This window comes from Pleurodeles waltl, chromosome 3_1 (genome assembly GCF_031143425.1).
Source record: "Pleurodeles waltl isolate 20211129_DDA chromosome 3_1, aPleWal1.hap1.20221129, whole genome shotgun sequence".
Taxonomy (NCBI): Eukaryota; Metazoa; Chordata; class Amphibia; order Caudata; family Salamandridae; genus Pleurodeles; species Pleurodeles waltl.
Genome location: NC_090440.1, coordinates 1,168,630,218 through 1,168,636,217, shown reverse-complemented (window position 1 = coordinate 1,168,636,217; position 6,000 = coordinate 1,168,630,218).

The window sequence follows — 6,000 nt, the reverse complement described above, 5'->3', positions numbered from 1 at the left end:
TGGGCAGTCTCCGCAACCGGAGACCCCACAGAATAAGTATAATCTCAGGAATAGGGATACTTTGAAGACGCCTGATAGATATCAATATACTGATACACGCCAATCTTGTTCCTTTCAGGACTCCTCGGAAAAGAGAAGTGAGAGAGGTGGGCGGTCAGAGCGGAGGACGGAGTACGTGAAACCGAGACAGGATTCACAACGCTCAGCTGAGGTTTCTATTAAACAAGAAGAGAAACCGCTGCAACAAAAACAGCAATTTAAGAAGAAGAAAGTGGCAGCTGTCTCAGTCAGACATGCCGCTCAAGAAGAGAGTTCTCTTGACGAACAAGACATGGGCGTTAGCACTGTTAGACAGAGCGGCAGAGGTCACAATAGTTCGCCGGAGTCTTCTCGAGAATCTGGAGGTGAAAGCAACTGATGACTTCATACAAGTCGAGACAGCGGATATGCGAGTCTCTGATCCTGATAGAGTATATGAAGTGACTCTGCGATTGGAAGGGGACATTGACCGTATTATAAACGCCATTTTTTGGGACCATGTGGTAAAATCATATGATGTTCTGCTGGCCGAACAAGATTGGCCACCTGACTTTGTTCGCGACTGTCCGGTTGGGGAGGAGGTTATTACTCCTTCCTTCTCACCACTTGTTCCGAGAGAACTAGCGGAGTCCTATAGTAAATCATGGGCTCTAGCACAGGCTCCCGCCTTGTATAGAAATAACGTGGGGTGGGACAGACAATCACCTTATCATGTAATTCCGATAAAGGGCGAACCTCAGCCACAACCGCAGTATCCTATCAAATTTGAAGCAAGGGCTTCGGTTAGGAAAATTCTTACACAATTGGAGTATCAGGGTGTAATTGAGCCCTGTGTCTCGCTGATGAATAATCCCTTGTTTCCGGTTGCTAAACCGGACCATTCATATAGGATAGTGGTGGATTACCGACATTTGAATAGTCATACACGCACATATGCAATACAGAATTCACACAGCACAGCGCTTATGAATAATATAGTGCGTAAAAAATACAAGACAACATTAGATATCTCGAATGGATTTTTCTGCCAGAATATAGCGCCCGAGAGTCGGGACTATACCTGTTTCAGTGCGTTTGGCTCTCAGAAATTTTTTTGTCGTTTGCCTCAGGGGTGTAAGAATAGCCCAGGACTGTTTTCGGCTCGTGTAACTGAAATGCTGCATGAGTTCGACCCTGAAGCATTATCATATGTTGATGACATATATCTGACTGACGATGAGATTCTGCAACATCTAAGGCGTGTATCGCGCATTGTTGTGGGGTTTGCTGATATTGGCTATAAGTTTAATTTTAAGAAATCAAAGATTGCCTTCCTCAGCGTCATTTTCCTGGGATATGAGTTGTCGAGTGAGGGCAAGAGCCTAGCACCACATTTTTTGGAGAAATGTGCTTTATTGCAGCCTCCTAATACGGTTCGGAAGCTCCAGTCATTGTTGGGGTTTCTGAATTTTGGCAGGACTTACATTCCTGAATATGCGACACGTATAAAACCCTTATACGAGTTGATTCGCCCGAATTTTTCGAGTAGATTTTGGACGATTGAACATACACACATACTGCGAGAGTTACAGAGTGATCTCTTGGCAGTTAAACACTTACACACACGGGACAATAAGACACATTTAGTCATCAGAGTGATACCTGGGGCTGTTGGGTTTACTTATGTCACCTTTAATGAAGGGGAGACAGTCCCGATTGCATACAAGTCTCACTTGTATTCTGCTGCAGAGCAACGTTTTGCACAAACTGAGAAAATTCTCACTGCAGTACAGATGGCTGTTATTAAAGAAAGACCGCTGGCCCAGGGTCAACGTATTGTTGTCGTTTCCCCAGTTCCGGCTTTAGAGGCCGTTACAGAAGCGAGTGTTCCTAATTCGAAAGCTTTACACCCGCGATGGATACAATGGGCTACGTCTTTGACAGCCACTGATGTAGATTATGTATTTGACCCTAAACTGAAGACTCAAGAATTTCTTCAATACGAAATAGAATACCCTGTTCCTGCTGGTACGTTGCCTATTGACCAATATCAAGTGGTCATGTATACCGATGGCTCTGCGCAACCAGCGGTTGGTACTAAACAACAGTATTCTGCTGCATGTGCGGTGGTGAGCGGCACTATGAAGGGGGAAGTGTTCTGCCCCGACATACTTATACTAAAACCTAGGGAGATTGCACGGCACAGCTGGCTGAGCTCAAAGCTCTATTGTTAGCGTTGGAGCACGCGGTTCCGGCACTTTTAACGTGGTTGGTCTGTGACTCCTACTACTGTGTGCAGTCTTTCAACGAATATTTACACTATTGGAAGATGAATGGGTTCAGAGATTCTAAAGGCAACACCATTAAACATAAAATGTTGTGGGGTAAGGTTGCGGATCTGAAGGAAACGCTTCCTAATGTCCATGTTGTACATACACTTGGACACCAGCGCGTTGGAATACATGTTGCTGGGAATACTTTGGCTGATGAAGCCGCGAAATCGGCAGTGGCTGTCGCCACTGTGGCCGCAGTGACTCGTTCGAGTTCCAAACCAGACACAGAAATTTCGGCTGCCATAAAGGCTATGGCTGCTGGCACGCCCTTTCCTAAAGGATTTCCTTCAAAATATAGTTACTGCTTGAATGGTGCGCTGAATGCTACTGTTACAATTCCAGGCATTGGTGTACGTGAAATTCCCAATAAAATTGAGAGACCTTGATTAATTTCTGCAGCACATGAGGGGGTGGCTTCTGCACATGCTGGTGTGGCTGCCACGATTTCACTTTTACAGGCTCGTTACTGGTGGCCTGGTCTCTATAAAGAGACAAAGCAATATGTCCTTTGTTGTGACGTTTGTCAACAGATTAAAGCGTCGTCGGCTAGACGCCCACAGCAGACGCCCCTTCTGATTTCAAATAAACCTTTACAGTGTGTGTACTTGGATCATTGTGGTCCGCTGACACCAGATAGTGCATACAAATATATATTGGTTGCTGTAGATTCGTGCTCCAGATTTGTATGGGTATGGCCACAACGCTCGGCTGACGCTCGCACTGTTATTAAAGATTTGCGCATCTTTGTCGATATATTTGCAGTTGCGGCTTTTCATTCGGACCAGGGCCCTGCTTTTGCCTCTAAGGCATTCAGGGACACCATGGCTTCGTTGGGGGTCCAACTCCAATTCTCGTCTCCATTTCATCCCGAGGGAAATTCTGTCGTGGAGCGTTTAAATCGTGATTTAAAGCAGTCCTTAACGGCCAGAGTTATAGGTACGGGTCGTGGTTGGCTAGCCCACCTATATGGAGTACAGAGAGCACTTAATAACTTGCCTAGAAGGTCACTGGGGGGTCGTACTTCATATGAGTGCCTGTTTGGAACACAAATGTATGTTCCTGATCTAGATGGTCCTGGTGTGGAGGCGGCAGATACGCCCTTTGACATAAATGATCGTGTCACTGTTTTGCAGGATTTACAACAATTCCGTGAAGATAACTCTTCTGCCAATGCTGCCTCCTCAGGAATTAAGGATGAGCCAGTAACACCTACTGGTTGGATACCCAGGATTGGGGATCTGGTGCGTGAAAAGGTTGCAGTTGAAAAAGAATTTGGTCCTTCTTATCGAGAACCTGTCCCTGTGTTAGGGGTGAGCGGCACGAGAACTGTGATTTTACCGCCGCTGCGAGGGGCCAAAGGAAATAGCTTTGTTTCCATTGATAATGTCAAGTTACAACATGTGGCCGATTCTGCACAGCAGACCAAGAGGGACACCCAGTAGTTCCGGAATCCCTCTCACTACTGGGGAAGAAGTCCCGCTGCAGGTGCTTTTCACCGACACTGTTTCCTCTCCGAGCTTGGGGAGGGTGGATGATGATCTTGCGATTGTTCCACCGACGGCGATTAATATGGAATCTTGTGATCAAATTGCTGTACGTTCTACTGACGTTTCTGAACATGTGGTTTATAGCGTGCCACGGCGAGAGCCTCCATCTGCTTCTTTGTTCACAGTTGCACCTTTTGCTAGAACTGCTTCTGGCTGCTTCAACGACGCTGATAATGATGTGTCCGGCTCCTCGTCCTCGATGTCTTCTGTCCACGGTCCACGACGGCTGCTGGGTTGGCTTAAACGCACATATTTTGTTTTTCCTTGGAACTATTTTTGGCTGTTTTTGGCCGTGATGACTATTTTATTATGGTTGGGATTTGTGGTTACTTTTTTTCTGATAATACATGGTCATTTTCTTCCTGATAGATCTGACATTGAGCACGTGGAGACTGTGTTAAAACCGCATTTTTCGTCTCATATGGTTCGAAGAGACTTGTCCACAGTGAACATTTCTGCTATACCAGTTCCGGATGGAATTGGGTGGGATAAAGTAATTTATGATATATATGGTCCCACTGAATTGATTTAAATACTGTATGTCCTCAAATTATCGATGAGTGATATTGTTATACCTGGCATTGTTTCTGATGATTGGGATGTGAAGACAGTAGATTCTATGCTAACGGATTTGCAATATTATACTGTCTATGACGATGATGATGCTTACCAGTTTAGAGATAATCATGGTGACATGTTTTGTTACAACTATTATGGACACCACTTTATTCATAAAGCTAGTAGCCCCAAGTCCATGTTTAATTATGTGCAATGGGAACATTGCTCGACTCCTCCCCAAGGGAGTTCGAAAACGTATTATGATAAATTTGCATATTTTGCTGGCCATGATCCACGTAATGCTAAGTCCTACTATTTTAAAGTTACACCATATTCTAATAAGCAAATGTTATTGACCGATACTAAATTACTGTATTCCAATTTGTTTGTATCTAAACTTTCGGTCGAGGGATATGAATACTGGTTTAAAACTGTTGACTTGAAAAGTGTTTGGGGTACGTAAAAATTGGCAAATGCAAGGCAGGGACACGTTATTTAGAGCATGTATTATCCCTGTGCAGATGATTTTCCTCAATGACACAGTACAACAGACTAGCTGTTTGGGCTTAGCGACGATTAAGGAGTTGACTTTGCCTAGTATACCTGTCCCTTCTAAATTGAAAAATTGGCAGCACTATGTGAATGCTACTTTCAGTGACTTTACGCATTGGGTCCAGAATGGTACGCTTAACACTTCATCGTTACATCCAGGCGGGTGGTTATTATGGCCTGTAGACACTAATATGTGTCATCAACGTTTTGTCACCTCTTCAGGGGGGTTCAGGACTAGTAGGGCAGACCCTCGTTACGTTTCACCAGAACATGCTGATATTATAACTACATACAGTGTGGGGAAGCTTTGTCAGCAATGGTTGAAGTCATCCACGCTGGATGCTGTTCAGTCACATCTCACGTTACTGTCTAATGATACTGATTTACAAGATTTTTTGTCAGGTCCCAAAGTACCACGGAAGAAAAGGTTCTTATACAAAGTTTATAATGAGATTTGGAAGCTTTCACAAAAAAGAGGCTGCTGCCCGGTTGAGGCAGATTGATCAGGAAAATCTGATGCAGACTTTGGGGGTGATTCTGACCCCGGCAGTCTGAGACCGCCGGGGCCGGGGTCGGCGGGAGCACCGCCGACAGGCCGGCGGTGCCCCGCAGGGCATTCTGACCGCGGCGGTTCGGCCGCGGTCAGATGCGGAAAACCGGCGGTCTCCCGCCGGTTTTCCGCTGCCCATGTGAATCCTCCATGGCGGCGGAGCGCGCTCCGCCGCCATGGGGATTCTGACACCCCCTACCGCCATCCTGTTCCTGGCGGGTCTCCCGCCAGGAACAGGATGGCGGTAGGGGGTGCCGCGGGGCCCCTGAGGGCCCCTGCAGTGCCCATGCCGATGGCATGGGCACTGCAGGGGCCCCCGTAAGAGGGCCCCACTTTGTAATTCAGTGTCTGCTATGCAGACACTGAAATACGCGACGGGTGCCACTGCACCCGTCGCACCTTCCCACTCCGCCGGCTCAATTCTGAGCCGGCGTCCTCGTGG